At 46.8% G+C, this 16007-nt stretch overlaps 1 long non-coding RNA gene across 1 annotated transcript; it reads right to left on the bottom strand.

Moving 5' to 3' along the window:
- Positions 1-9288: 9288 nt before the first annotated feature.
- LOC123083442 (uncharacterized) lies at positions 9289-9750 on the bottom strand. The gene is made up of 3 exons (XR_006439298.1): positions 9695-9750; positions 9465-9590; positions 9289-9370 (listed from the first exon to the last, which is right to left on the bottom strand). It is a non-coding gene; the product is annotated as an uncharacterized lncRNA (long non-coding RNA).
- Positions 9751-16007: the final 6257 nt, after the last annotated feature.

Here is a 16007-nt window from a genome sequence, read left to right as displayed (position 1 = left end):
CCGTCTGGCCTAGTCCGACACACTCATCTCAGGTGGTGTGTTTTGGACATTGGATAAATGACCCAACTTCTTGCAGCAGCCTGACACGGACATATGAGGGTTGACTGACTTCCAGCACTATTTACACGTTGCCACACGCCCGGCTATTTATAGGTCTTTTTCACCGAGAAAACTCTAGAAAACACAAAACTTGTCAAAAATTCAAACAACTTGGTATGATGCCTTGAATTGGTCATAGAAGCTGGTGGAAAAAATTGGGCCATTTGACATATGTGTAAAAATAGTGTGCTTTCAAACGGACCGTTCTGGCCAATCAAAACACCCTCCATTGAAATGGTCTACTTTTAGACATCTCTAGGTAGGCATCCATGCCTGGTTTTTAGGTAGGCATCCGTGCCTAGTGTGAATGACTTTCGAACTCATATGCAAGTTGTGGCACGTCCGACCATTTATCGGTCTTTTTTAACCGGCAAAGCTCAAGAAAATGTAAAACTTAATAAAAACCCAAACCGTTTGGCATGGTGCCTAGAATTGGTCATACATGGCCATGGAAAAAAAATTAGGCCCATTTAAGGGATTCCGAGAAACGACGCTCTCAAACGGACCCTTCTCGCCTACCCGGACACTCTCAATTGAACATGGTACTTTTCAGAAATCTCAGGACCGACCTCAGCTTTTGCAAGCAGCGGGGCATGCTCATGTTAGCATCCATACCTGGTTTGAACGACTTCCGACACCATATGCATGTTGCGACATGTCTAGCCATTTATTGGCCTTTTCTCACCGAAAAAACTCCAGAAAATGCAAAACTTGTCAAAACCCAAACAACTTGGCATGGAGCCTTTATTTGGTCGTACCAGGAATGGGAAAAATGAGGAAATTTCAAGTATTTCATAAAACAATGTGCTCTCGGGCGGAGCCTCCTGGCCTAGCTGAGCATCCTTCGTTCAACATGGTCTATTTTGGACATCCTTGAAATGACGCTAACTTTTGCGAGGAGGTGGGAATGCCTATGGTAGAATTTCATGCTTGGTTTGAACGAATTCTGACACCATTTGCACATTGCGACACGCCCAACCATTTTTCATCGAGAAAATTCCAAAAAATGCAAAACCTGTCAAAAACCTAAGCAATTTGGCATGGTGCAATGAATTGTTGCACAAGGCCACGGAAAAAATTGGGACCATTTAAGGGATGTTGAGAAACAAAGTGCTCCCAGATGGACTCTTCACCTACCCGAACACTCATGGTTCAACGTGGTATTTTTCTGAAATCTCATTATTGTCCCCAACTTTTCAAGCAGGTGGGCATGCCCATATTAGGCATCCATGCCTTGTTTGAATGACTTCCGACACCATATACATCGACACGTCCGGGCATTTGTCAAAAAAAATTCATTGGGAAAAGTCCAGAAACTGCAAATTTTGTCAAAAACCAAAACAACTTGGCATGGTGAATTGAATTGGTCATACAAGCCCATGGAGAAAATTTGGCAAAGGGTGTTGAGAAATAACATAATCTCAGAAGGGGCCTTCTGGCCTACCCGAACACCCTCCGTTGACCATGGTCTATCTCTAGACATCATTCGAATGACCCACCTTTTGCAAGCAGGTGGGCATGCCCATCGTAGACATCCATGTCAAATTTGAATGATTTCTGACACCTTATGCAAGTCGCGACACGTTCGGCCATTTATTGAAATTCTATTTTGACCATGAGAACTCCAGAAAATGCAAAATTTGTCGAAAATAATTGATCATACAAGGCCATGAAAATAAACTAGGCAATTTGAAGGATATCAAGAAACAACTTGCAGAGCCTTCTGGTGATTCGTAATTTCAGCATCCTCGTCGTTCGGATCTAGCATGCCAATTGATCAAGATCGTTGTTTCCAAAGCCATCATTCCATGACGAATCCATTGGTGACCTAGAAGTAGTGACCGAAAGAATAAAAAACCGGCTCGGACATTTCACCCACCACATAGATAGCGAGGTGTAAATATGATGGAGTTTGATGTACCGTCACAACTAGGGAAAAGCCTATAGGTAGATCAGTAGTAGTAGCGCCGGGTTGGTGGCCAACACTACTGTTACTTAGCAGTAGTGCGACCCAAAAAACCGCGCCGCAGGTAGGGTTTAGCAGTAGCGCGGTCTCTATCAACCCATGCTATTGCCAAGTGGTCCCCATCGTACACCTCGGGGCTAGGAATATTAGCAACGTTGGATAATAGCCCCACGCGACAACTAACCTAGTAGAAGTAGCGCGGGCTAATAAACATGTGTTGCTACTGTATATGCATGGGGCCAGCAGGTGGGCCTCATTTATCAGCAGTGCAGACCAGTTGAGTAGCGTTGCAAGTATCTGGCTCAGCGGTAGCACGGGGGGCGTGACCTCGCTACTACTAAGCTCATTTTATTGTCTCTCTCAGTCATCCATTTCCTCACTGTCTTACTCCACTCTTCCGCCCGAGCTCCCCGTCACTGTCACCCGCACTGCCGTCGCTGACCTTCGCTCTTGCCGTCTTCCTCCCGAGCCCGAGGTCCCTGCTCTTCCTCCCGAGCTCCACATTGAAGGTATTCTTCTCCCGCCCTCATCCCTCCTCATCTGCTCTTCCTCCCGACCCCGCCCAAGCCCCGGTGTCCCTGCTCTTCCTCCCAAGCCCCGGTGGCGAACCCTAGGTTCATTGGCATGAACCCGAGGTTGATTGGGATGAACCATAGGTCGATTGTGAAATAAAAGAAATCCCCTATTTCAATGCACCAAATGGCCGAATTAGAGGAACTTTGTCTGAGATCTTCTATAGGGCACATCCCCACGGTCATTTCGAGTGGTCATTCACCCATTGTAGGCCAGCTGTTTGGTCACGGCAATAAAAATAAGAATTTCTCCTTATATTTCGAAAACATAGAACATTTGGTTTTCAGCTACTTCTGTTGATGCTTTTTGGCGATGATAAAATAATTATAATACAATACAAATACTTGGGAGATCCTAGTTCCCAAATAAGCTTAGTTTGATCAATTTCCCTTTGAAGTTCACTTGCAATGAAATTCATAAGTGGGCTAATCAGTATGATGCAGATGTTGGTACTTCATACCATTTCATTGTTGATACTTTGTACTAATGCACATGATCTTGAGGTTATCTGGACATGCGTATGTGTATGGATATGTTGATCTTGAGCTGCTGTGTATGTGGTGCCAAAGATAGCCACATATGTCTCTTTCTGTTGCAGGGAAAATCCAAGTGGCTTATGTTTTGCCGGAATGTTGATTTTTTTTCGTTTTGGCAAATTCCAGACGCTCGATATGTCATGTTTTTAGCAAAGGTCATGCCGATTTTTTTCGTGAATTTTGGCATGACCTTTGCTAGAAAGTAGGACATACTGAGTGCCCGTGATTTGCCGGAACGGGAATTTGACGACATTCCGGCAAAATGACATTTATGTCATTACTCGATATATGTAACGGGTTGACTTTCAGTCTGTTGGGCCTCCTTGTGTTCTTTCAGAGAGGAATAATCCTGACTGTTATCGTGGGTGTCGCTTCCTCCTCTTCTCCTCGTCATATACCTTGGTAATGCACGAGGGAAGGGGGATGCGACCATCACCGACGATTGATATATCAGAGAGGAAGAATCCCGACTGTTGTCGTGGAGTCGCTTCTCCTTCTTTCCCGTGTGCTAGACATTTTGGTGTAATGCACACAAGAAAAAAGGGAGGAGCAACCATCATTGACTGTCGCGATATTTAAGAGGGAGTGCCTACCATATACACCACTTGATATGAGAGTTTTCAAGGAAGACTCAACAAACCGAAAGTCAACCCATGCTGAATAATGATTCGTGTGTTGATCTCTAAATTATGAACACATGAAATGTCTGACGATGATAGGATCCCCGAGTGCGATAACTGCACCGATGATGGGGGTATGTGTGACATGCCTCACCTGGATAACGATTGGTGCTTCACCCTCACGCTGAAGAAGACCTTTGAACATTTTACGGTATGTAACGACGGTTTTTTTTAGTAATTAAGCATGACTTGCGCTTTTTTGCTTTGACGTGTAATCACTACTAGGGAAAAGCGTATAGGAAGACGCTTATTAGTAGCGAGGGTTTATAACCCTCGCTACTGCTACTTACTAGTAGCGCGGGTTTTTACCCCTCGCTACTACTAAGTTGATACTAGTAGCGCGGGTTTTTAACCCGCGCTACTACTAAGCGGTCTCTACCGTGCCCTCCCGGGACATGCCATAGTAGTAGCGAGGGGCACAAACCCGCGCTACTACTAAGTTGATAGTAGTAGCGTGGTTTTATACCCCTCGCTAGTACTAAGTACGAGGTAGGTGAAAACCCCATATCCTCAGCCGAATCCCTCCTCTCTCACTCACTTTCCTCCTCTCTCACTTTCCTCGTCTCTCCCTCATACTCCAGCGGTGGCCGCCGCTGGTACACTCTGCATTCTTTCCCCCTCCATCTCCGAGATCCCTCCGGTGGGCGGTCGCCGGAGCTCCTCGCCACTGCCAAGATGCGGAAGCGCGACCCTGGTATCCTCGTCCTCGCCGCCTTCACCGTCTTCTTCTCGCTCCAGGTCAGCCCTCCTCCTCCCCCCTCTCTGATTCAATCCGGAACCCTAGCTGACCCATCCCCCTCCTCCTCCGGCAGCACGAGGGCAACTTCTCGTTCTGGGAGGCGTGGTACCACCTGTCGGATGACGGGTTCCCGGTCAAGCACAACGTGGACCGCCTCCAGCCACCGCTCGTCGCCGACCTCAACGGCGACGGCCGCCGCGAGGTGCTGTTCCCCACGCATGATGCCAAGATCCAGATCCTCCATCTCCCGGCCCACGCCGGGCTGGCCTCCGTGGCCGCCCTCGACGGCTTCCACGAGGCACGCGTCATGGCCGAGATCTCCCTGCTCTCGGCCAACGTGCGCGCGTCATGGGGTCGAGATTATTTTTTGGTTTTTCAAATTAATAGTAGTAGCGCAGGTCACAAACACACGTTACAGATAGTTAGTAGTAGCGCAGAACCCACGCTACTACTAACACATGTACTAGTAGCGTGGGGTACACCGCGCTACTACTACTAGTTAGCTGTAGCGCCGTAGTAGTAGCGCAGGCACCCGCGCTACTACTAGCTTTTAACCCGCGCTACTACTAGGCTTTTTCCTAGTAGTGAATTTCTGTTTTCTACAATTCGACAAGTGCATATCCCCTACTATGCAAGACCGTATGTCTAAGAGACGTCCGGTCTCGTTGATAGGGAGAGTTTGGAGATGTAGAAAGCTCACCTAAACGCGAAACATGGTTTCTTTTTTGCAGTTAAGATCTACAATGCAGTAAATCACAAACATTTTGGTTGTTCAAATTGGAGAGGACTATGCAAGGCCTATGAATATCAGGAGGATATGAAAATAACCTTCGATATTGGTCCTGAAGAAGATCCTAAAGATAATATCGACATTTGGGTGAATTGGAAAATTAAGTCGTTTATTTAAAAATAGTCGGTATTCATCCTACTAAACTTTTTATTTATAATTGACAACTTATTTTTTTCTCCAAGAAATACATGGAAGGCAGTAGACAAGACCTACCACAGTTATGGAACTAACTTGGGAGGAGAGAAATTCTCTTGTCTCATTTGTTAATTTAAGATCGATTACGAAATTAGCCAAAATTATAGTGGATACGTGCCACTAGTCCATGAGTTGAGTGATGGTAACATTCAGCAAATAGCATGGTAAGATTTTACTATTGTGTCACTAGTCCATCTTTTGCATACATTCTTCTTAAGAAAACTACATTGCTAACTATATTACTATTATGTTTTTCTACAGAAGCTCCAGAAGAATGTTGTGACTTAGCTGGTGTATGCCAAAGGTGAGATAAGTATGATTAGCTTGCGGCCAAGTCCGCAGGTGGCTTTCCAAAATGCATACTAAATTTGTCTAACAGATGAAAGCCTCAAAATCGAAGGATGGAGAAAAGTAATGGATGCGTGCAGGTAACCAATTGGAGACATCATGAATGTGCGCATGCCATACACTGGATCTCTATTCTCCATTTTGGAGATGGAGGTGTTTACCTGTTTTATTCTGGTTTACCTAAGAGAGAGGAGTAGGTCCTAGCTAGAACTTATCATGTGCTAGAATGATGATGAGTTATTTACATAGGATGATAACAATTAGCTAGTGTTGGTTATTGTCATGTGCTATGATGAGGAGGAGGCCGTAATACTTGTCATGTGCAAGAATGATGATGATTTATTATATGACTACTAATGATGAGTTGCTATATGACTACGATGATGATGAGTTGTTATATCATTATGATAATGATGGGTTGTTATATCATTCGGGTGAAAGAAACACTGATAGATTAAAGTAGATGGATCCAAGCAACCAAGTTGAATTAGTAGGACGATATGATGTTGGGACGACACACATGTGTCGACTGAAGGCAATGCCTATCAAGTCCAATATGTATTGAGGGCATATATAAAGAGATTCTTGCATTCTCAGAAGTCAAATCACTCAAAGTGTTTGCAACTAAGGTGGTCAAGGCTCCTCGGCTCCGAGGAGCCTTTTTTCGAACATCAGTACAGACACAAGCGCTCATATACACGCGCATACCCTCACCCCTATGAACGCACACACGCACACCCTACCCCTATGAGCACCTCCGAAAGACTGAGCCGGCATATTATCTTGAGATTTACGAAGTCACCGTAGACGCCTCATCGTCGATGGGAACGTCTCCTCCCACTGAATGCGCATCGCCGAAAATCCACCTAAGTTGGAAACACTTTGAATGATTTGACACCTGAAATGCAAAAACCTCCCCCGAATGCAAATTGGAATTGATTCGGCCGCCCTAGTTTCGCCCATTCGTTGGCGCAAAAGCAAAAGAGGAAAAGGCAAGGCGTGTCGGCGAGTCAAAACATTAAAACCCATCCAAACGACTCGTGCTGTCTCGGTCAACTCCAAAATATTGGCTCAACTCCAAAATATTGGCTGGGCGGACGGCTGCTCCAATCCAAACAGCCTCTTTATCTCTATCTCTTCTCTCATCCTCTCAAAGTGAAGCCCCATCTCTGCATTTACAACGCCCATTGATTTTATCAACATCAATAGATTAGAGCAACTCCAACGGGCCGATCCAAACGGATGGCGACTTTGTCTGCCTTTTGGTTGGCATTGTTGGTGCTGCGCTAGATAACTCTCTGGTTCACTCACGGACAGAGGTAGACGAACGAACACAAGAGGATAGTTTTCTGGCGACGTACGCCACCGGCGCTCAAACGCCCTTTTCCTTTGTGATTAAACCAACGAAAAAAATAGCACGCTATAACGATGCTATAGCGTCGTTATAGCGTATTTAGAAGGAAACACTATATTTTAGCAAATTCAGCCGCTATGGCGCAATTCACGTAATTAACGCGCTACAGGGCGTTATAACGTTGTAGCGTGTAGCGTTATAGCGTTCAAATGATGAAAAATATCAGAAAAATAGGGAAGCACAGGTTTATTTTGTGGCTATTGCACGGTAGATTTAGGCTAGGTGCTCAGTGTTCAGAGTTAATATATGTTAAATAGATTGACTATAGTTTGACATTTAGTTTAAAATGTGTGCTTCCTATCTAGCTAGATTATGTCTCTCTAGGATGGTGTCTTAAGGTACTGAAATACTTTATTTGTGGATATATTTAGCATTTTGTACAAACGCTATTTTAAAATATACCATGCTATTAGCGCGCTATAACTTGTGTACCATTTTGAGAAGGGGCTCGCTATATTTTGTAGCGCGCTATTTTTTTGGGTGCACGAGGGCCATACAATGCCCAGACACACACATACGCCACGCTGCTGCGTCCCACACGTCCCGCCCGTCCCGCGTGCCACCGACGCGCCTGACGAACCCGACGAGCCCGACTGCACCAGTGCGTCCCGCACGTCCCGTGCGCATCCGTCGCGCCCGACATGCCCAACCGCACCAACAGGCATGTCCTCCCCCTTTTCTGTTTGGGTCGGCGGTGCGCCCAACAGACCGACGCATTTCTCGTCCTCATGGCCTGCGTGCCTCCTTTTTTATATATATATTTTATTTCATCAAACTCATTTTTGATACATGCATTCAACAATTCTTTGCTACGAGAGCAAGACCAAATAAAACAAAATTCATAATTAGAAATTCTAGAAGACGTCCAACTTCCATAACTACTCCCACTAATTGGACTAATATCTTATCTATGTCTTTGTTGTTGATCTGCAGATTCTTGAGATTTACAACATATTTCTTCTTCGTTCTAAAGAGGTAGACGTTGCTTCCCCTTTGGTCTCTTCTTTAGTCTCATCTCTAACTTCAATTCTAGCACTACCGGACTCGCAGTCTATGCCTACGGCCACGGGCCGTCGGCATAGGCCCCTAGGCCGTCGACATAGACCTATGCCGACGGCAGCCATCGGCATAGAGCCGTCAGTCTAGATTACATCAGCGTACTCCTGTCAGACCGTCGGCATAATAATGTCGTCGGCATAGGGGTCTATGCCGACGGCCCTGGCGCAGCCGTCGGCATAGTTTAGCCGTCGGCGTAGTTTTCCGTCTGACGGCAACGGACGGCGCCGTCAAACTGCTGGCAGGCCAGGAGGCGACACGTGGCAGGGCTATGCCTACGGCAAAGCCGTAGGCATAGGTTTAATCTATGCCGACGGCTTTGCCGTAGGCATAGCCCAGCCACGTGTCGCCTCCTGGTGTAACCTGGTGGCATGGCTATGCCTACGGCCAAGCCGTCGGCATAGATATAAATCTATGCCGACGGCTTGGCCGTAGGCATAGCCGTGCCACGTGTCGCCTCCTGGTGGCTCCTGAATTTATCTATGCCGACGGCTTTGCCATAGACATAGTTTTTTTTATTCCCTGTTTTCTCTTTTCCAATTCATTTGACAACATTTCAAAACAGAATAATACGAAATATGACAGTTCATCAACATCATTTAAACATAGTCAAGTTCATCATCTAAAGATCATCACCGGCGAAAGTCCACGAACATAAGAGTAGTGCAAGACATGAAACATCATAAAAGTTGAAACATGAAAGACATGGCACAACGGCCGCATACACGGAATCATCATCGACATCAAGCACCACCGAGTCCACCTCCTCCAAAACCACCACCACCACCGAGTCCACCTCCTCCAAAACCACCACCACCACCGAGTCCACCTCCGCCAAAACCACCACCAAGTCCACCTCCGCCAAAACCGCCACCGCCAAGTCCTCCTCCGCCAAAACCGCCACCGCGACCACCATCACTCTGCCAGATCAGAGTGACTAGGGTCGACGTAGCAGGAGTCGAGCCACCGGTCCCCTACATGTTTGAAAGAAGATTCTAACGGTAAATATGACATGATAGTGTTGAATGAACGAGAACTAGTTTGTCATTAGTTAGGAAATTTACTAACCGGAGTATCACCGCCTAGTGCCAGCCATTCCTCGAACGTGGGAATGTGTGGGGCGTCTCCCGCAGGTGGTGGTGGGGGTCCAACTTGTGGTGGCTCCGTGCGGTTAGTCCAAGACGCCAACATAGCCTGGATGTTAGTTAAACAAGTCCACTTAGAAACAAGCCGTGATCAACAAAGTTAGAAGGAATGAAAGTGCAAATTTGAGCTTGGTTTAAGAGGGCAAAACTAACCGCCATCACTTGACGGCTGTAATCATCGTTTGCCTTCACTCGTTGCAAGTACTCCCTCACCTCAATATGCCTATGCTCGAGAAAGGTCTGATATGCCTACAAAATTGAGGTTGTTTCTAAGTGGGCAGTGATGAAAATAAACTAAGAAAGATAGAGACAAAGAAGATAAGGGGAAGTACTTACAGCACGTTGGCGGACTAAGGGAGGCTGCGAACGCCCCGTACTCTCTAACGGGCTCGGGTTGGTAGCTCGAAGCCGTGTGTACGAGATCGACGGAGTGACCAAGCCATCGAAACACGGATACCGGCCATGGGACTTACCCTGGATGGCCACCACCGCCGTGTCGTCGATCTGAGACTGGGCGACCTCAGGAACGGGAACATCCGGATGCAACTTCTGATAGTTCTGAGTGTAAGACTCCAGGTGTTTCTCGGTGTTGCCGTAGTACTGGCTCTCGCCCTCCTTGCGATCACTCCGCTCGCGGGCCAGCTTCCACGACTCCATGTCTGAGAGCGGCCTCTGCAACTTGTCCTCCTGCAACGTCAAACAGAAGTTAGCCATACATAAGAACATGACGGTAAAGAAGAACCAAAATGCATCTTTCATATAGATATACCTTCATGGCCTTGAAGCCCCAGTGGTTCCTGTTTCCTTGGCCGTGTGTCCCGTCTTTTCCACGGTTAGCCCGGGCCTTGATGCTCTTGGCAACAAACTCTGGATCGTCACCGACCCACCTATCCACCAAACACGCCCATCCGTCATGCCTTCCATAGCACCAACGAGGAACAACCTATGCAAATTTTGGAAGCATGACATGTGAGCACGAAACATATAGTTGACTCCTTGAAACAATGAAAAGTCAGTAATAGTTACCATCATGAACTGCTCCCTGCTCATGGTAATTTTTTGCCTCTGTGCTTGAGTTTTGGTCATCTTTTGTTGCAGGTAGATGTGGTAGTACTGTGAGACGGCAACCCAACGCACCTCGTACTGCAACTGACGAGCTTTCTTCTTTGCAGACGCAAGTAAGACCACGTCGGCTCTGGCCTTGTGCTCGTCAAGAACTCTATAGAGTTGCTGCAATCATGCATAAACCAGAAGCAAACAAGGCATGATTTGAGTGATTCAATGATAAACTATGAACGAAACTAAAGACAAGTGATTCAAAAGGGAACTTACCCAAAATTTGGTGATCACGGCCTTAGCGGCCGTCCCGTACTCCGCGTTGCTGCAAGCCTCGTAGTGGGCCCAGCTTGTGGCCAAAACACGCAGCTGTGGGTCCCTGTCTGGCCGCGGGCAGAATAGGCCAGGCCAAAACTGCTTCAACAGGACAGTGAGAAGGCCGTTCGGTTTACGGCCCTTTCCGTGAAGGATCCAGTTACTGCAAAAGAATCAAAGGGTTGCCATGTGTACAATAAAAAAATGTTGTCATGTGTTGAAAGTATGATTGAGATGCACTTACTCTGTCCCCGCAGGTTCAATGAGCCACTTGTGCGCCTCGATAGAAGGTGGTGTAGGTACTCCGGCATTACCACGCAGCCACCCCTGCGGAGCACCCGGTGGCAAGTCACCCCACAACTCGGGGTCAACCTCCCCTCCACCTTCCTCGCCCTCCTCGCCCTCCTCGGCCTCCTCCTCCTCGGCCTCCTCCTCCTCGACATCACGAATATACTCCTCCTCCTCAGACTCAGAAGCTGCATCAGCATAGGAGGGCATCGAAGAAGACCCTCCTATTTCGGACACGGCCCGGAGTTTTTTGGCCCGGTTGCCTCTCCCCCCACCTCCTCGTCCTCTAGGGGCTCTCCCCCCACCCCCTCCTCCTCTAGGGTGCCATCCTCGCGTAGTCGGGAGGGAACCTTGTGGGCTCGTCCACTCCGAGTAAGTCCTCCTTTGAGTTTACTGAGGAAACTGGCACCGCTGGACTTGCCCATGATTAGCAAACCTGCATTGAGAAGAGAATAAACAATTAGTAAGGATATAAAAAAACAAGCATACAGGAAAGACATTAATAACGGAAGAGAACATTATTAAAAGAACATACATTTTCTAGAACCCATATGAATCATCACTATTGTAATCTATTTGTCGACCGGTCTCATCATCACTATCCCGCATATCTTCTTCGTTGTCTGACGGAGGTGGAGGCTCTTCCTCATCGTCAGCGTCAGCGTCTTCATTTAACTTTTCAAGCATAATTATGTCTCTTTGATTCACAACTGCCTCACCATCAATCCGGGCGCCGTCGTCGTTTGGGTCCAGGTCAACATAACCCAAGTCATCATCCTCCTTGTTTCGGACCACGTCATCATGTTCCTCTTGAAAAAACACTCCCTCGTATGTCATGGGGTTTATGTTGTAGTAATCATCATCGTTCGGGTCCGGTAGCTTACCATGTGGCGACACCTTGAACACAACTTCCCAACCCTTTAGGTACTCTTTCTGGCATGGGTAAGGCAGATAATATACTTGTGTGGCCTGGGTAGCGGCGATAAAGAGATCAGCTCCGGCATAGACGGTTGATGGTTTAACTTCAACTAAACCAACAGAAGGCGTATGTCTCAGACCCTTTTTGGGGTCGAACCATCGGCATTTGAACACAGTGAGACTTAGGTGTTTACGGCCACATTTGAATGTAAGCTCGTATATTTTTCCTACCCTTCCGTAGTAATCTACATTATTATCTCCTTCGGTGAAGACTCCGGTATTTATGGTTTTGGGATCAGGCCGACTGTTCTGGTGCTCCTCTGTATGGAAGCGATACCCATTCACATCATACTTTTGGCATGTCATGACGGTAGGGTCAAAACCCATGGAAACCCATCTCAATTCTTCATCCATTGATTCGTTCGGATCATTTCCCTACAAGTTTAATTGAAATTATAGGGTGCATGAGTTTAATTGGAAGTGTGAAATGGGTAATAGGGAAGTGTGAAATATTACTTTCTCCATGAACCACGCAACGAAATTTTTCCTTCCATCAGCACCCTTTCGGAGAAGAGCAAGTGCCTCCGCTTCAGTAGGAGGCAGCATTCCTGTCCATTCTTCCTCAACGAATCGACTACAATAAGAAAAGCGGTATAAGAACTAGGCAAAGTGAACATAACGAATTGACTAAAAGAATGGTGCAAAGGTATTACCTCATCCACTCATCCTCAACTTCTTTGATGTTGTGCAAGATATAGAACATGACATCCTCCCACTCATCTCGTGGCATGACATAAGATGTCGAGCATCCAGCCCTGCCACCTTGCCCAGTGAATAGAGGCAACTTGGGTTTATACTTGGGTTCTTCTGTATTGTATCGAGACACCTTATTGTGCAACGTGGGAACATGGTCCGGATAGTAGGCTGTCCTGAGGTCTGCCACCTCCTCTAGGATAACTGCCTCAGCTATGGAAGCTTCAATCTTAGCTTTGTTTCCACATTTCTGTCTCAGATGCTTGTTCTGTCTCTCAGGGCCGTACTGCCAACGATACTGCACAGGGCCCCCCAACAATACCTCGTTCGCAAGGTGCAAAATGAGATGTGTCATCGGAGTAAAGAAGCCTGGCGGGAAGATCTTCTCTAGCTTGCATATCAACTCCGGCGCCTTCTTATGCATTTCTTTTATCTTCTCAGGACATACTTCTTTAGCACAAAGCGTTCGGAAGAAATGGCTTAACTCCGCAAGCACACGCCAGACACGCTCGGGAACATAGCCCCGAACCATCACCGGCATAATCCGCTCAATCCATACATGATAGTCATGACTCTTCAGCCCGGTCACTCTGCCCGTTGAAAGATTGACCCCCTTACTTATATTCGACGCATAACCATCAGTGAACTTCACGACGTGTTTCAGCCACTTGAATGCCTCCATCTTATGATCCTTTTTAAGTACGAAGTCAGCATCTGGCTTGAACCAAGATTTTCGACTGCCTGTGGGAGGTTGCATGTGAAGACGTGGTCTATCACAAATATTCTGTTGATCGACTCTAGCATTAACATTATCCTTTGTCTTATCAGGAATGTTGAGGATCGTGTTAAAAAGGGACTCTGCGACATTCTTTTCGGTGTGCATCACGTCGATGTTGTATGGAAGTTTGAGGTCCTTAAAATAGGGAAGCTGCGTGAAGGGGGTAATGTGAGTCCAGTTGTGCGTCTCACCATATCCTTCAAAATATTTTTCCCTTTACCGATGCCTTTGCCTTTGCCTTTGCATTTGCCTTTCCCTTCACCGGCAGGCTTAAGAGCTTTGAGCTGAGCAAGCACATCCGCACCAGAAAACGTTGGAATCTCGTTTACTTCATGAACAACTTTGCCTTTTGTGAAGTTCTTCTTGTCTTCCCTATCAGGATGGTCTGGAGGGAGGGATTGTCGATGCTGGTCAAAGGCAACATACTTGCCACCCTTCTTCAGCCAAATGAAAATCAAGGCCTGCATGCACACTGGGCAAGGCATCTTTCCACTTGTACACCATCCGCAGAACAGGGCATAGCCGGCAAAGTCATGCATGCAATACTGTAGCCAAACTTTCATCAAGAAATTTTTCTGCAGATGCCGGTCGTATGTCAACCTCGGGAAGTGCCAAGAATGGTGCAAATCATCCACCAACGGCTGCATAAACACACTCAAATTCTTCCCTGGATATTCAGGCCCCGGAATTATAAGCGACAGGAACATGGTCTTGCGTTGCATTATGGCGCCGGGAGGGAGATTGAGCGGAATAACAAATATGGGCCAGCAGCTGTATGGATTAGACGACATACCATATGGATTGAACCCATCACCTGTTATAGCAATTCTGACATTCCCAGCCTCACTTTATATCGAATGACTTCCATGCTTCACCTTCTGATGTATGTACAATTTTTTTGGATTGTACCTTTTCCCTTCCTTGTGCCACTTCATCATTTTGGCAGACTCCTCGGTGATGAAAAGGCGCTGCAGTCTTGTTATAAAATCAAGATACCGAAGAACCTTCACATGGATTTTTAGCTGCCGCTTCTGACCATGCTTATCGACCACCTCAATATACCGAGAGGAACCGCACTTCCTACAGTAGTTGTCATCTGCATACTCATGCCTAAACAAAAGGCAATTCTTTGGACAAACATGTATTTTCTCATAGTCCATGGAGAGCGCCTTCATGATTTTCTTCGTACCGTACAGGGTTTTCGGCAATTCATGGCCCCCGGGCAGGCTGTTAGCCCATACTCCCAGAAATGCTTCACTTCCACCAGTTGCGAGATGGCATCCAGCACAGACAGCTTGGCACCCTCATAGAGAGGTTTCTTTGACGAGGCCAAGATTTCCAGGAAGGCCTTTGCGGTTTCCTCCGGCTCCTCCGGTTCATTCGCTGAATGTGACGGAGGTGTCAGCTGTGCAGCAAAGACATCATCTAGCATGTCTCTAACCCCATCGTCCTCATAACCAGCGACGTGTTGTCGTATCACATCCTCTCTACCACGGTCCCGCTGGGCAAAGTTTATCGGCATATTAAAGTTGGTCATAAATCCATGCATGCGAAGGTGATTTTTCATCGCACTCTTATCTCTGCGGATACGTCTCTTACATCTGGCACACGGGCATTCTGGCACCATCCTCATTGGACTACGGAATATCTCTTTCAAAAACACATCAGTTTTCTCGACCCACTCTATTGTTACTTGATTCCGACGGAAAAACCCACTATACATCCACTGATTATCTGCCATCTCTGCTTTATTGGAACCCACACACCAAAATTAAGGATTCATTTAAATTACCCACATCAATATTTTATTTTTTACAAGGTTGACATTTAATCCACCTACATCTCTAATAGGTAAAGATGGGTCCTAATCCCACCCAAGAATGTGTAGATTGTGTACGGTCCATGCTCTACCCCATTCCGAGACAAAATTTCGGCAGCACCTCCCCGCTGTTCTCCAAATACACGTCTCGGCAAAATGCCGAGAGAATGTGCATCCGGAGAACAACAGGGAGGCGCCGCCGAAATCCTGTCTCGGAACGGGGTAGAGCATGAACAACGTACCCAATCTACACATCCTCGGGCTGTCCGTGGAAAGCGCTGGACAATCCGAAAGAGCTGCGGTGATAAATATGCAATTGAATGCATATTTATCGTTGCAACCCTTTCGGACGGGAGACCTAGGTTACGCGACTTGATGTGAAAATTCAATCTAGTGACATGGAAAAAAAGTGGACGAGGTCATGGAATTGTTGCTCACCCTCCGATGTAGTCGATCAAAGGAGAGGGACGATCGTGGACCAACACCTCCAACGTCGACGATCACTCCACGAAGATGGAACACCACAAATCCTGTTATTT

The sequence above is a fragment of the Triticum aestivum genome, chromosome 4A (assembly GCF_018294505.1).
Source record: "Triticum aestivum cultivar Chinese Spring chromosome 4A, IWGSC CS RefSeq v2.1, whole genome shotgun sequence".
Classification (NCBI taxonomy): Eukaryota; Viridiplantae; Streptophyta; class Magnoliopsida; order Poales; family Poaceae; genus Triticum; species Triticum aestivum.
The sequence above is the reverse complement of the archived record's forward strand: the minus strand, read 5'-3'. Positions and strand labels throughout refer to the sequence as shown.